This window comes from Rhipicephalus microplus, chromosome X (genome assembly GCF_043290135.1).
Source record: "Rhipicephalus microplus isolate Deutch F79 chromosome X, USDA_Rmic, whole genome shotgun sequence".
NCBI classification, from domain to species: domain Eukaryota; kingdom Metazoa; phylum Arthropoda; class Arachnida; order Ixodida; family Ixodidae; genus Rhipicephalus; species Rhipicephalus microplus.
The window spans coordinates 20,531,306-20,548,122 of NC_134710.1; the positions used below are offsets into that span (position 1 = coordinate 20,531,306).

The 16,817-nt window shown below is 41.2% G+C and overlaps 1 protein-coding gene across 7 annotated transcripts in view; it reads right to left on the reverse strand.

Annotated features, from left to right (window-relative positions):
- Positions 1–16,817, reverse strand: part of RhoBTB (Rho-related BTB domain containing) — a 344,465-nt gene that overhangs the window by 74,952 nt on the left and 252,696 nt on the right. The gene's annotated exons all lie outside the window — the stretch shown is intronic.

Here is a 16,817-nt window from a genome sequence, read left to right on the forward strand (position 1 = left end):
GTTTTTTAATCACAGTAGGGTACAGGATGTCACAAAGGAACAATGATACAAAAATATTATGCTAACCAGAATAATAACTTTTTAACCAAAACAGCCAGACAATTGACCCAAAAGGACAAATTGAAGTATATTACACAAGATGCTCATCACAACATCAAGAGAAAGCTCAGGCTGCCAAGTTCTACCATACATCAATCTATACATACAATCAATCTAGTCTAATTTCAAACAGAAAAGTGAAACTGAACAGTCAAACAGCAACTGCTGAGTTCTTTAGCAGATTCCCATGAGTTACACAACTGTTCATTAATGAATGCTGGGTGAGTATGATCAAGTAAGATCGCAACTTAGTAAAATTGCCCGATTCATGCTTAACTCAAGGTGATGTGCAAGCAGTCACATCACTCATGCCCATCTGCTAAAGGCAAGGCAGCTAGGCACTCTGGCAGTGGAATTTTGAATTTTGGTTTTGACAATGAAGCTGCCTTTTAGATGCAAAGCTTCTCAGCATCGAACTCAATCTGGAGTGCTCTGTGACCACCCTCACTGCACATGCGTTCTCCTCCCCCTCCCTCCTCTCCTATGCTCCTCCGTCTCTCGCCTCACAACACCGAAGCAAGCAGCATCTGCTAGCGAGATTCTTGATTAAAAACACTGACTGCTCACGCTGCACAACCATTCTTTGGCCAACCCATGTATACAGGCACTGGAGCTTGACCTCCATGGTAGTGCCCATGGGAGATTTCTCCTGTGCATTGTTGAACAATGAAAATTCGCAGCATGCGCATTAACGAAAAGTAGACGGCGGGTCTCTGTGTTCAATAAGTGTCTTCTGTCTCTCATTGCTCATTAACAGAGATCGGCATGTTCCAGTAGGAAATGCCGGTCCATCACTGTGTGCTTTGCGCCTCCCCAGGTTTCTCTTCTGCGCAACATTGCGATGAGCACCAGCGACAACGCTGCTGCTAGTGTAAGTGTTAGCGCCCGTTGCTTCGCATCTACACATGGTTCCCTTTAGCAGAAGATGGTGTAATTTTTTGTTTTACGCTCTAAAAATTATCTGCCACAACTTTGTGCATCCTTTTGATGCTCCTCAGACGCTGCATTTCCAAGTTGTCCGTTGTCATCAACTGCAGGGTTTTTTTAATGTAAACATTGACTAGTTTAATTTGCATAACTACTAGCCTTATCACTGTCTAAAGTTGTTTTCAAATATATTTTGTTGCAAAGGTAATCCAGAAGAAATAACTTATCTCAACTTCTATGTAAAATTATGAAACCTTTCAGCAATTTATTTTGCCTTCCCTATATGCAAGAATTTTATAAAACACCCAGTACAGTAAAACCTCTTTGATATGTTTAAAAAAAAACATGAAAAACCAATATAAAATCTAAATCCAGCAAAAAAATTGAGCCTGACAAGCCTACATTGAGGTGCAAAGACAAAAAAACCTTTATTTCTCAAAAAAGTGGGACTCTTCAATTTTTAATCTTACGGCACCTCACTGACAGCCAGAGGTCATCAAGCTAGTTGTGGTCCTGACAAAAAACAACACCATGGTCACGTGTGTTTCCTAGAATGTTGTTATGTGTGTTCACTTAGCTTTCTTAATTAATGATTCATTACAGTGAAGAAGATGTTGCCAAAGTATCTATAACATTACAGGCAGCTAGTGTGGGTACTTCTAGATTGCTATGTCATTGTCTCGTTTGTTTTAATATTTTTTTCTGATTTGTCAACCCTTGATTGATTGATTGAAATGTGGGGTTTGATGTCCCAAAATCAGACTTGTAAATCCTCTTCACACTATAAGACTGATTGAATTTTCAATAGCTGAAGTGTATTCTCTGACCAAGCTAACACATGGCTCTCTTCAGCATTTCTTTAACAAAGGTAGTCTCGTAACTGCAATTATAAAGCTGCTAAACCATAGCTACACTGGAGTTGTTGCTTTGTATGTGTAACATGTAAATGTAAAAGCATCTGCATATAGCCAGGGGTGTGCAAAGCAATCTATGATGGGTGCCAAATAAATAGAGACAGAAAAAATGTGAAGCTGATGATGAGATGAACAAGTTCTTTTAAAGAGGCCACGACACTAAATTTTTTATCTCAAGTTGTGTTATGTGGGTTAATACTTGTGCATTCACAAATAAGGTCGCAAAATGTCGGTGCACTCGGTCAAGCACTTCATTTATATTTAAATATGTTTATAACGCGTCAACGGCCTCAGAGTTTAGCAACACTGGTGCACTCGCGAGCCGTGATGTAACAAGCAGCTTGCTGTATGAGAATCTGCATGCCAGCCAGCGAACAATATTGTTCCATAGTCAGCCGCATGTGACATCGCAATGTTTTAGCTGTCTTTGGCTTGGCACTGAAACTAAACAATTTGCAGCAGCTGTGACTTCAGTAGAAGACGACGGCTTCACTCCATTCAGCGCACGATGTCATACATGCCAAAGCAAAATGGTGGTTACAGGCAGTGGGCAGGGACTTTTAGGACTTGTTTCATACTGAAATATTCTTTTATAGACTACTTTTCAAACATGGGTATGCCTAATGGACCATCTACTTCTATTTTTTGTTGTAGACCACAAAATGGTGGCCGAATGTGTCATGGCCCTTTTCACTGCAAGTGCAGTCAAAGCACTGCAACTAAGGGTCGTTAAAGCATTTGGCATCAGCAGACCCACATAAAAGCTTAAAAAAAAGAAAAGGTAGCATGAAAACATGAGGACACGAAAACATTTCCAACAAGTAGGCACAAACTTTTGCCTAAATTTTATTTGAACAAACAACTGCATTTATACATGAAGAATAAATATGCCTCCAACCCATAAAAGAGTAACTAGAAGATTGCAGAAAGAAACTTTATCTAAAACTCTTGAATAATATTTTTTACATTAATTAGCAACAGTATAATACTACTTAAACCTTATTAGGTATCCACATGGGGCGATCATTCACTTAAGGAGCGCAAAATGTTTTGCAATACAGAATCCTTCAGAATGTCGTTTTTTTCTAGAACAATATAAGAATGTAATAGATTACTTGCTGTTGTGGTTAATTAAATATCAAATGATACATTTTATGCCTTGTTAACTTAATGCTCTATGACTTCCTGCTATTTGTTTCTCTGCATACTGGCTGTGTATGTAATTTATCAATTATTGTACCAACTTTTTTTTACCTCTACTGTTTAGAAGTGATGTGAAGTACTGCTTATATTATATGCACCCTCATTATAAGGCCTCTGATAATGCTATAAGTATTGGATAAATAAAAACTTCAATCTCTGTCTTGAGATTGCATAAGAAATGCAATCTCTGGTGTCTTTGTGCTGCTTTTTTTTTGAAGTAGGTTACATAAACTCTCCCACATCAAGCTCCAGTATAAAACCATGTGTGCGCTCGGATAATCAATTCTGTGAAAGTATACGAGGTAGCCACCAAAGGGAAAGATTCTCGTCCACCAATTTCCAGCACAATACCACAATCTATGCAGTTTCTGTTGTAGAACATCAGTATATGGTAAAAAAGACGGGTCACAGAAGGGGCTAGTTTGTTATCCATATATGACACTTGCAGTGAGTTTTTAGAACACAAAGAAAGATTCACACACACACAAAAAAAAAAACATGTGTAGTATACACAAATCATGGACTCATCTTGCGCACTATGTGTGTGTGTGTTTTTTTTGCACATTTCTTGTTTTTAAACAGTGTGTCACAACTGTCAACTAGAAAAAAAACAGTATAATCATACAGCACTTTCATTGTCCACATCCTTGATGTTGATTAATTCGCCTTGACACAGCAACCTACGAGCTTCCTGGTTAGATCAAATTTTAGAGCAACAGCATGAAAAAGATATTAATCTGAGACAAGGCTGAAAATTTCCTCAACTACAAAACTTCAGTGAACAAATGGGTGAATCACAGTTTATTTTATTTGTATCTATGCTACCTATCATTTAATTTTAAAAAAAAGGAGGATTGTTCAGAACATATCACAGACCAAAACATGTATTTTGTATTAAAAAGTTCTCCAGACTTCTATTTTTTTTTTTGCAGTAAGTTCGTTCACCAGCAGGCACTGCAGCGAACATGACATCAAATGCAAATTTTTAAGCAGGTAGAAAGTTTTTGCATTCAGAAGCAACTTAATGGGCTGTCAGATATAGAGTGAGGCATATACTTTTGCTAGCTCCTCAGTCTCAGTATTTACAGATAGAGCAAAATAGTTTTTTGCTCATCCATTGTAGTATTTATATGATCAAAGTTAGGCTTTTAATCTATGTCTTTATTTATACACACATGGGTCATTCCATATCAAGTGCACATCATTTTAAAACAAAAAGCGTGCAGGTATATGTGAATGTGAGTAGTTGTTATCGAGGCATTATACCATAAAAAATCGTAGGAAGCGGAGGGTGCTAAGAATCTTCGTGTGGTCAAGAACTTTGGGTCGTCAAGGAGACGTCAAGGACTTGAAAAATTACAGGCCGATCAGCTTACTGTCCATTTTCTACAGCTATTTACAAAAATTATAGCCAATAGAATTAGGACGGCATTAGAATTCAATCAACCAAAAGACCAAGCAGTATTTTTAACAGACTACACCGCAATGAACCATATTAATACCACTATCAATCAGGTGATAAAAAAATGGGCAGAATACAACCAACCCCTACATGTAACCATGTAATTAGGAATTTCACAAGTTTGAAGCCAGGCGGATTTACAAAAATTATAGCCAATAGAATTAGGACGGCATTAGAATTCAATCAACCAAAAGACCAAGCAGTATTTTTAACAGACTACACTGCAATGAACCATATTAATACCACTATCAATCAGGTGATAAAAAAATGGGCAGAATACAACCAACCCCTACATGTAACCATGTAATTAGGAATTTCGCAAGTTTGAAGCCAGGCGGTAGTATGTCCTGATGTTTTGTCACGATACCACAGTACGAAGAATGGGGCCTCCGAGCTGTCAAACACGCTAAATGATGTGACGGTAGCCGTGATAAATGCCGAATGTGCGCTCTCAGCGTCACGACAATGATATGCGTTGTGACCGGTTGTTCTTGTGCAATAACAATAGTTGACACTGTCGATGAGCATCTTGGAAGGCCAAGGCATGTCCGAAGTGCTCGGGCTTGTACACTTTGCAGTGCACGAATATTAGTCTTGCACGTGCTGGACAGGACAGGAAGGCTGTACCGGAGAGTTCCGAGAAAGAGGGCTGTGTAAAGCTGCAACATAGAGTGCACGGATGGGCCCCATGATTTTCCGGCGACGAACTTGAATACATTCTCAATGCCAATGAGCTTTTTCTTCAGGTATGTGACATGCAGGCTCCAGGTTAGGTCGCGATCTACGATGACACCTAAGAATCTATGAGTGCTCTTATATGGCATTGATCTGCCATCGATGCACAATGAGTAGAAAGACATCGGTTTGCATGTAAACGCCATCGCTGCGCATTTTTCTGTGGCGATAGTCAAACCTTGCTGGCGAAGGTATGTCGATGTCATTGTTGCCGCTTTCTGTATTCTTGCGCGCACTTGAGGCCCTGTCACGCCGGACGCCCAAATGCAGATATCGTCAGCGTAGAGAGATATATAAGCCGTCTGTGGCAGCATTTTGGTGAGCCCCACGAGAACCAGGTTGAAAAGAGTTGGACTCAAAACACCGCCTTGTGGCACCCCACGACTTGTGAAATACTTATTTGTAGACCCATCTTCAGTTAAAACGAACATGGATCTCTTTGTGAGGTAGTTTCTTACCCATCAAAAGACACGACCTCCATGTTCAGCTGCTTCAAGAGCATTGAGAACAGCCTCGTGGGTCACGTTGTCATAGGCACCCTTCACGTCAAAGAACAGAGCTACGGACAGCCGCTTCTGAGCTTTCTGATGCTGAACAGAGGTCACTAAGTCAATAACGCTATCAACTGAGGACCGACCTCGTCGAAAACCAGCCATAGCATCAGGATAGATGTTATAATGTTCCAGGTACCATTCCATGCGTGTAAGGAGCATCCTATCCATGACCTTGCCAACGCAGCTTGCTAGTGCTACAGGCCGGTATGATGCCAAATCGAATGGAGGCTTTCCAGGCTTCAGCAAAGGCACCAGGCAACTACACTTCCACTCATCAGGCACCATTCCATCATGCCAAGACTTATTGAAAATGTCCAGGAGACAGCGCTTTGCCTTCGGGCCTAGGTGACGTAGGGCAGTATAGGTCACTCCATCCGGACCTGGGGACGATGAGCGTCTGCATGTGTTCAATGCCGTATGAAGTTCTTCCATGATGAATGCAACCTCCATTTGCTGATCTCGTGCGACTGGAACATCCTGTGGCAATAGATCGATCGGTATAGAGATGTCGCCGGCGATCTTTGCACAAAATTCCCCAGAAACATCAAGCTGTGAGCGACGTTGATGTAGCGCCAGAGCGGCGAAGGGGAGACGCTGTTGCGGATGCGAGTGAATACCTCGAAGAGTCCTCCATACGAGAGACAAGGGCTTTCGAGGGTCTAGCGAGTCACAAAAATTTTTCCACCGTTGTTCATGAAGTTTGTGCATTCGATGCTGTATTTTTTTATGAATGTGTCTGGATTCTCTGAGGTCGGAGATAGATTTTGTGCGTCTGTATCGTCTTTCGGCACATCGGCGGACTGCTCGAAGTTGTTCCAACTCTTGGTCGAGTGCCGTGCGTCTCGATTCTTTCGAACATATCTTCGTGGAAGTCTGAATTGCACAACTAATCACTTCTTCAATGGATTCCGGCGGTTCGTGCATGCACTTGCTCTACACTGATATCTGAAACTCTTCCCAGTCAATAAGTCTTGAATGTCCAGGGGAAGAAGAATCGTCCAGACCTCTGACTGTCACGTACGAGGGGATATGGTCGCTGCCATGTGTTTCAATATCTGTGAACCATTGGACTTTCGTGACAATGCTATGCGACACTAATGTCAAGTCCAGGCAACTGCTGTAAGTTACTCCTCGGAGATGAGTAGGGCTGCCGTCGTTCAGCACCTGAAGCCCGTGCTGTGATGCGAGATCAACTATGGTCGTGCCTTTTCGATTTGTCCTGATGCTTCCCCACAATGGATGATGGACGTTGAAGTCACCCATCAATATCCAAGGTGCTGGAGTCGTTGCAAATATACCATTTAATATCTGTTGATCTAATCCACGTGACGGCGCTATATATGCACCTACCAGCGTAACCGACAACTTCTTCTTTTTAACATATAGACACACGCAGTGATTTCCATTGTGAGACTCTACTCTTTGGAGAACGTAAGTGAGTTCTTCACGGATGTACACAGCAACTTGACTTCGCTCAATGCACGACGAAGAAATGAACGATTCATATCCCGACAGTCGAGGTATTTTTGAAAAATGCGGTTCACAAATGATGATGATGGGAAACTTATTTTTGAAAATGAATTGTCTGAACTCAGGCATTCTTGACTGTAGACCTCTTGCGTTCCACTGAATTATGGAAGCACACTTGACTTTTTCTCGGAAAGGCTGATGTGGTCTACGGTGCACCATCTTGTTACTGAAGTCCGGCAAGAACTGGTTCTAGTGTGTCCAAAATTTGCAGCGCGCATTTAGCGACAAGGATCTGTAGACTATCCAATAGAGTGTGGATAACACTCATGAACGACCTCAATACAGAAAAAACTTGTACCTCTTGGGCGCACAGACTGCCTGCAGGGGGCATATTCGTTGGTGACTGTCGATATTGTGGTTCCGTAGACGCGTGTACCCGCGGTAAAGCGGGCCAGTCCGAGCCGGATGTTCTCTGTTGCGCCACAGTGTCTTCCGGCATCTCTGGACGCACCCCACCTGGTGGCGGGGGCGGAGGAGGTCTCTGTGGTCGTGGCGGCGGATGTGGTGGCGGTGGCGGCGTAAGTGAAGGCACCTTCGGCACAGGACTGCTTTTTCTTTTCTTCGAGCACCGCCGTCGACAGGAACGCCGTTGTTGAACAACCGTTACCGCTTCCTTTCGTGAGGATCCGTCTTTAACCATTTGTCTCAGAATGCTCCTTTCTTTCTTCAGTACTGGGCAGTCTTTGTATGAGGTCTCATGGTTCCCGTTGCAGTTGCTGCATTTTAGGAGCGTTGCTTGGCAAGCCTCTGCTTTGTGGGGTCCGGCACAATGTGGGCATGCTTGCTTGTTGTTGCACACAGCACTAACATGACCCAGTTTTAGACAGTTGTGGCACTGTAGTGGTCTTGGGATGTATGGCCGGACAACGTGACAAAAATGACCAATCTTTACATGTGATGGGATGCAATCACCTCTGAAGGTCACCTTGATGCAACGAGATTTGCCAAGCTGGCATACTTGCAATATGTCCGTTGCCCCAGTAGCTGGCTTTATCAGAACAGGAAGGTCTACATTCGGTATGGAAACATCAACGTCATAATTGACGCCCGTCGTCGTGTCACTATCCTGCGGAATGTAAGTACTGAGATAGATGCCTCCAAGCTCCGTGACAGTTCGCACGGTATGTAGCGCAGCCGGGTGCTCAACGTCTATGGCCAAGATATTCTTCCGTGAGTTGAGTCTAATATCCTTTATCTCATTAGGCACGATAGCTTCGAGACGCACTGATATCACTTGCCTGTTCATGTTCTTCAGGTTGATCGAAGAGTCGACAGGAACAAAAAGCATGGTATGGCGTTCGGAACTGCACGCCGCCTTGACGGTAGAGACACTAGCTGGCGAAGACGCGCCGACCATTCTCCTTTTAGCTTTACGCTTCACTGCAGGGATGAAACCGTCGTCGCTGTCTTCACTACTCGCCGTGTACAGTTCAGTGCTGTCACTGATGCTGTCATCCTCCCGGCTGTTGCGCTTCCTTGAGGTAGACATCGAAGGTGACGCCAAGTCCGGATTGCGTATGGTGGGGTCTAAATCCATCGCTGCCCGCAGGAGAGCAATGATCCTCAGATAAATCGTAAATTCACACAAAAAACACCAAACGAAATAGGCAGCGTTCGGCAGAAATACACTTCGTCGTCGTTCCCCCTCCCAGAAAAGTTTTTATATAACTTACCCCGTGTAATAAACGCACCCCCCAACTTTGCTACGATTTTTCGAGAAAAAAAAGTGCATTCATTACGCGAGTAGATACGGTATTACTGGTGCGAACAACTAATACGAAACCATTTTTTCCATAATCTCAAGGCATAACTTTTTCATGAGTATAATACTTTATTTATTTTTATTTTGACTTTCTTTATTGCCTTGACAAAAAGTTGTAATGTGCTGCATGTTCAGCGTTTTTATTGAAAAAAGTACATTTTTTGTCAGTAATCTATTTATGTTTCCTGTTTCATATGTTCCTATATTAAATCAAGAATATACTTTCCCAGCTAATGAAGCAAGAACACTGCCCAAATATTATGACAAAGTTGGGAAAATTAGCATTTCAATTTATATTGCAGCTTAATTTCTTAATGTAGTGGTCCAAGTAAAAATATTGCTTAGATATATTCGAATAGTACTGTTAGTTAGTAATACATGCAGAAATGTTAGAAAGAGTAGTTTGAGTTTCAAGGGAGAGAAAAATTTTTGATCTCAACGACTACAAGGTAAATGTTAAAAACATTTTCAAACATTCTCTGAAATTAAAAACATTTACAGTACCTTTGGACGATTAAAAAAGAGGGGAATAAAAATGCTGAAATCCCTCAAAAAATGGTGACTGAAGTAGAAAATTATGGCCACAATATCGAATAATCTCTAATGTGTACACCTAAGATACATTTACCACTAGTGGTAAACGACACATTGGCTGGCACCTGAAACATCATAAAAAGACCTTAAGTAAACTACACTTAAATTATGTCACTAATTATTATTAAGACCATGCGCATTAAACATCAGAACCCATACACAATGCCCTAATACTGTCTTGCAGGCCACTGACTGCATTATAATTTAGCCTCTTGAGACTGAGAAGCGGTTAAATATCACCTGCCCTAAGAAGGTCTGAGCGGAAGATATCACTCCGTAAAGTGAGCACTACAGTCTACTCTCGTCACAACGGACCATCATAATCTGACAAAATGAGTTCGTTTGATCCTACCTCTCTAATACATATTCAAAATTTGTGCGGGAGAAAGGGGATTGCATTGCCGTGTGACCATCGTTGCAATTTTGCTCAGAAGTATGCGATATCTGCCCCCCCCCCCCCCCCCCCCCTGCACCCTGTTCTAAGGATCGCCGGATGGCCCCAAGTTGGTCTGAGAGTTCTGAACTGAGCAGCACCAAGGCACCTTTAGCATTATATATTGTAATTTGACGGCAGAGCTCACTGGATCGGAGCACCAGAACGTGTTGCTTTCAAAACATAAGTTGCAATGCCTAACAATGTTACATTAATCAATCAGTGACGAACATCTAATGAAAAACACAGGCTTTTTATTTACAGTTACTTTGAAAAAATTAGTGATCAGTGATTGGGGAGAGCCCTTGAACGATGCTGTTATCACTTTGCGTCACATTTCACTCCACTACAGCACCAACACTGCAGTCGTCTTACTGCCGCTGGAAGTATTCGTTCACTTTATCTATGCGGTCAATCACTTGCTTCAAAGTCGGCCTGACTGTAGGGGACTCATCTTCGTGCTCGCTGTCGTTGTCCGATGACAGCTCAGAACAGCCTTCGGTTGTAGCTTTCACCTCCTTGTCAATCAGCTCCACATTATCATCGACGTTGTTGTCAAATGTGACGAAGTCGGCGAAGCTGTGTGCCCCGAAAGCCTCCCTGACTTGAGGCCACAGATGGATCTAATATTTCGTCATCTGGGACGGACGAATGTTCATCACAACTGCCATCATTTTACTGAAAACCAGCTTTCCTGAGGCAATTTTTAATTGCTTCGCCTTTCACTTGCTGCCAAGTGCTTCACAATACTTCGGAAGGAAATCTGCCGTCTATATTTGACGCCTGATTGCTTTGCATGTCAAAGAGAAGGCATTCGACAAGACAAGTTTGGTAGGAAGCCTTCACGAAATGTACGACTTCTTGGTCAATTGACTGCAGTACCGAGGTCGCATTTGGCGGAAAGTAGGCCAGCTCAATTGCTGCGATTGGGGTGACTTCATGCGGTTGGAGCAATTATCTAGAAAGAGTAGCACCTTCCTCTACTACTTTGTCATCCCCCGGTTCAACTGCAATAACCAGTTGTTGAACATGTCTTTTTTCATCCATGCCTTTCTATTCGCAGTCCATTCAACTGGCACGTTCTTTATGGGCTGCAAGGCGCAAGGCTGTCTGGCTTTCCCAATCACCAACCGCTTTGGTTTCTTGGTTCCGCTCATGTTGCAACAAATCAACACAAACGCTTCTTAGAGTGCTTACCATCATGACACTGGCTGCCGGACACCGTGTACGTCCTATTCGGCTTGGCCTTCTAAAATAAACCACTTTCGTTGGCATTAAATACACCTTTCTCGTCGTGCCTTGCAAGAAGCGCTCGTAGCTCATTGGTCTGCCATTCGGTGATGACGTCGACACTCACGCTGTTGGGTTCACCGCCTACATGCATGAATGTGATGCCATGCCTTGCTTTGAAGTGCTCCAGCCATCTGTAGCTGAAAGGGACACTGTCTTCGATCTGAGGATCACGGCTAGCTACTCGGCCCACTTACTCAGCAATAGCACATTGACCGAAATATCACTAGATTGGGCATCACATAGCCACATTAAAAGTGCGACTCAACATCTGGTTACGCTGCCCGGCAGAGTCTGAAGTGCTTGGAATTTATTTCTCCCCAACTTGCTTGCTGGTGATACTCTTGTTGTTCACAATTGAACTCATAGTATGCTTGCACAGTCCCATTGCTGTTGCGATGTCTGGCTGATTCTCACCGTGCACGACTGCGTTCACTATCTCGAGCTTGTCACTCATTGAAATTTGCTTACGCTGTCCGGAGGCCATCACCTCAAAATTTGTGGACAGAACAGTCAAGCATGGGAACACAACAACAGAACAGCATCAACTAGCTTTGTCTATGCATGACCAAGTCGCCAACCTGCTCTTAGACTGGCTTGGTTCGAGGCTTGGCTTGGCCGGAAGCCATCAATCTTGCCAGCTGTCATTTAAAATTACCGTGGCTTTAGTTCGCAAAGAGCGACGTGGTGAAGTCTGTTATCAGCCCGCATCAACATGACAAAAGTTCGCTTTATGCCCCCGATTTCGACAACAAGTGCTGCTAATTTCATCCGCTGTAGCTGATAGTGTATTGTGGTCCATTAAAAGCAAACTTTGCTCCATTAATTTAACGCACAGATAAAACTTAGGCTGAATAATAATCTGTTGTATCCGAAAGTTCGTTGTGTGCAGGGTCGTTATAATGAACGTAGACTGTATTGCCCCTATTTGACGTTCTATACAGCAGTATTACTAAAACAAGTGACAAGCAGTGGTGTGACATGCGTTATTCGCTGTCGAAAAGCACCCGCTGAAACATCACGCGGACGTGCTATGCAGTTAAGGCGAGGCAAAGGCACGCTTCGTAGTACTATTGTGGTTGTTCAGATGAAAAATGTTTTCTCCCTTAAAACAAAAACCACTTTTTTGAAATTTTCTGCCTAACAAAGCATACCATGCAGTGATATATAAGCCATACTTCTACTTGGGCTGCTACATTTTGAAAATTAAGCTGCAATATGAGTCAAAATGCTATTTATCCCAAGTTTGTCACTATTCTGACGATGTTTGTACTTCATTAGCTCACAAATTATTTTAATAATTTTAATATAGAATCTTATAAAAGAGAACATGCAAATATATTACTTGTGAAAGAAGATCTACTTTTTATAAAAAACACTAAACATGCCGCATATTGCAATGTTTCACCAGGATGAAAAATAGAGAAAGTTGAAACAAGAAATAATAAATTATCATAGTCATAAAAGTGTAGTGCCATGCTTTCAGATTAATCGAAAAACTGTTTCGTAGTAATTGCTCAAACAAGTAATATTACATAAATTATTTAGCACGACGGCATTTCCCTTGGTTGCCCAAAGTTTGAGGTGCCCTGTAAAACACATTCACGGCTTCGCACCCTAGGCAACACTAACTTTTTTTGTAAAATATAATGCCTCAATAACTACTTCTCACATGAACATATAGCTGCACACCTTTTTTTTAGCATTATTAGCACGTGATAGGGAATGACCCATGTATATATGAAGACATAAATTAAAAGCTCTAGTTAGTTTTATCGTAAACATACAATGAATGAGCAAAAAACTATCAAAAATATACCGGGTAGATTTAATATGGAATCACCTCTCTCTCTCTCTCTCTCTCTCTCTCTCTCTCTCTCTATATATATATATATATATATATATATATATATATATATATATATATATATATATATATATATATATATATGCCTCCAGTATTTTATAAATATTTATGCGCCACACCGGCGTTCACAAACGATGTGAGTGTAGAGACATGTCAGCGGACAAGCACAGGGCGAACGAAGATCACAAAACTTCCCGCGCCAACCCACGGTCGCTTCCTATAAATACGATAAGGCCCAACTGCATGCAGGAATGTTTCGAGCAACGACAGGATTTTCTGTTGCTATAGCTGTCGCGAAGGGCCAATCGTCGCCATCGGGTTGCAGGTTTCCTGGAAAACCGAAAAGAAATCGCTTGTCGCCCAGGAAAGATCGTGACTATTTCCCCAACATGGTTCCCGATTCTCACTTCGGCTGCAATCGAGGAGGCTGCCATATTTTGACATTAATGTTGTTATCCACAGTTTCTTTTGATGCTTCGGTGATAGCTTACTACAATGTTGGTTGCTTGCTACAATGTCAATGGCGTCGCGGTCATCCTGCGAGGTTGCCACGAAGTTGGCAAAGTGCATAGTGGTGTCGTAGCGTACGCTCCTGGGCGCCCATTAAAATCACAGCAGATACCACTGCTGCGGTTAAACGACTGCGAGAAAAGATAGCCCTGAAACGCTTTTATGGTTTGCACAGGCGGCACAGGAACAGCTTGCAGAAGATAGTGCCTTCAACCACCGAAGATCAGTGAAGTGCGACAAAGAAGCTGAGCGGTTTAACTTTTTTTTGCATTACTACATTTTTGCTCTTACCGAAAACGTTTTCATAATTTGCCCTGCATAATAAACGCACCCCTAACTTTGATCCGATTTTTCTTGAATAAAAATGCATTTATAACGCAAGAAAATAGGGAAAATTTACGAGAAAATATGAAAAATTCAAACATACACACGTACGAAACGTTAATAAAACTGCTTTGTGTCTTTTTTACTTTTATGTGAATATTGCATTGGACCCAGAAAGCTTCTGTTCCTTTGTGCGCACGCGCGTGCGTGTGTGTGAGCGTATGTGCCTGTGTAATTTGGGAGAGAGAGAGAGAGAGAGAAAGAACATTTATAAGGGCATATAAAAAGAAAGTATGCGTGGTATATGTAGGACTTGTTATTTAGTAAAAGAAAACAACTCTCTTTTCTTGTAAATAACTGGTATTTTGGTAATTTCTTATCATGCATAGGTTCTTGAATTTGCATTTTCAGATAGTACTCATGCTCAAATAAAAAAAAAATGTCTCAAGTAATACTTTGAAAGGACTTTTGAGATGCCTCCAGGTTTAATAACAATATCTCAGATGGCTGAAGTACGAAGGTTGGCACAATTGGCACAAGCCCACAACTACCTGCACCTAGACTTTATCAAAGTCCTATATGCTCATGAAAATCTTCAGAAATGCAATGTTCTGGTTATTCAATAGGGGTGCAAAATAAGTTTAGCACTACTTGCACGACACATACACAAAAAAAATGCGCTTGCATGCACTGGTGTGTTCATTTATGTCACTCAAAAGGCCCTCATCTTATTTTGCAACAAAGCTTCCGAGTAATGTTGCCAGTGACCGAAGGCATTATTTAGTTATTCAGTATTAAAGTACTATCGGTGCAGTTGGCAGAAGCTAATTATTTAGAAAGAAAAGAATGTCACATATGACATATCCCATTCTACGATACATGTACTGCCTAGTTTATACCCTAGAAATTTGTCAGATGACAAGCAAAATGTGCTCAGTATGTATGATGCTCTTCAGGTGAGCAACGTGTTTATGATCAATGTTATCATGAACTGAAGGGCTGGATGCCACTAAGCACAATCACTGCTTTAGGCAATATCAAAATATTTAATCAATGAAGTTCAGAAACATTACTGTTTTACGATACACTGTTTCTGTTGTCATGAAAGGTGCAAGCACAAATTAAAAAAAAAAGTACGCATTTCAGTTCACAGTTGTATCATAGTACTGGCAAAAGTGGCTGTCAATGAAATTCATGTTAAGTCTACCATACTTGTACAGGTGCATCTGAGAGCGTTGTTAGTGAACTCACTAGTAAGAAACACCTCAATATTAAAAATGAAGGCACTACTTTCACGGTTGTATGCCTGCAGCTAAGTTTCCTCACAAAATAGAGAAAAGAGAACAGAGCATTTTTTTTCTTCGACAAGTCAACATATTCCTGTATCAGCCCCTAGATATTCATTCACCCCTCAATAGTTGAGTATTGCATCCATTCTTTACCGACATTATCTGTTTTCATAACAACATAGCAAGATGACAAGTTGTAAGTAAATGAAAGAAGCAAATTATTCTTATATTAATAGTACCATACAGGTTTTCTCTTCTTCTTGTCTTCCATATACTGCTGTTTGCTATTTTTTAAATGTTTGATGTTACTACTATGTTTGTTATTTTTAGTATTAACTTTTACTGGCTCTTTTTATATGCTATAAAATTATAGAGCAAATGAGCAGAAAATAACATTACAGCACCCACAATTTTTTTTCTAAAACATGTGTGGATATATTATGCTTTTGTATTTTATATATTCTATCATTTTCTTCTTTATTGCTCTGGACTTACATGTATGCAACATATGCTGTTTTCTTCAGACACTATATGAAAATTCCTGATCACGCCGCTCCATGTATGTGCCCCAACAGTCATCTCAAGCTGCGTTTGGCCACTTCTTACCAGCGGTATTCCAACTACTATCACATTAAAACTGAGATTACATGGTGAAAATTACATGGCGAAAACAGTACACCACATTGTTCACACTTCTTTCCATTTCCCATGTACACGCTTTATACTCTTTTTTGTACTTCCTTGCTAATGCAATGCTCCCAGGAGCATGTGCGACATTTTAAAATAAATAAAATGCAGACTCACATGCTACCCCGTGGCAGAAGCTATAGGCAAATCTACTAATTCGTTTTGATAGTTGAACGATAAAGTAGACAACGTGAATATCATCATAGTGTTTAGTAGACCAGGGTTTGAAAAAAGATTGCCAGGTGAGTGTGATTAATTGAAAAAATGAACGTATACTGATGTTTCGAGGCCCCTATAGTTTTCTTGTTGATAGCGAAAATGGGTGCAAGAGGAAGTGATGATTTTTCAATAGCCACCAGTTGCACCTAGCTACACTGTGGATAGTGCACTTGTAGTGGCTCCGAAATGTCAATATATGTTTATTTTCTTATGATCAACACCAACTGAGAGATACGCCAGGACTCCGCATTGGTTGTCAAAACAGCCAAAAGGAAGCAACAAGAAAATATAGGTTTTTTTTTTTTGCTGTGTAAAATACATACAATAGCACTCAAGCTTCATTATAACAAAGTTTCATTTTAAACAAAAATAAGCTCGTCATATCCAAAAATTCGTTATAAAGGTTTATTCCTATCAC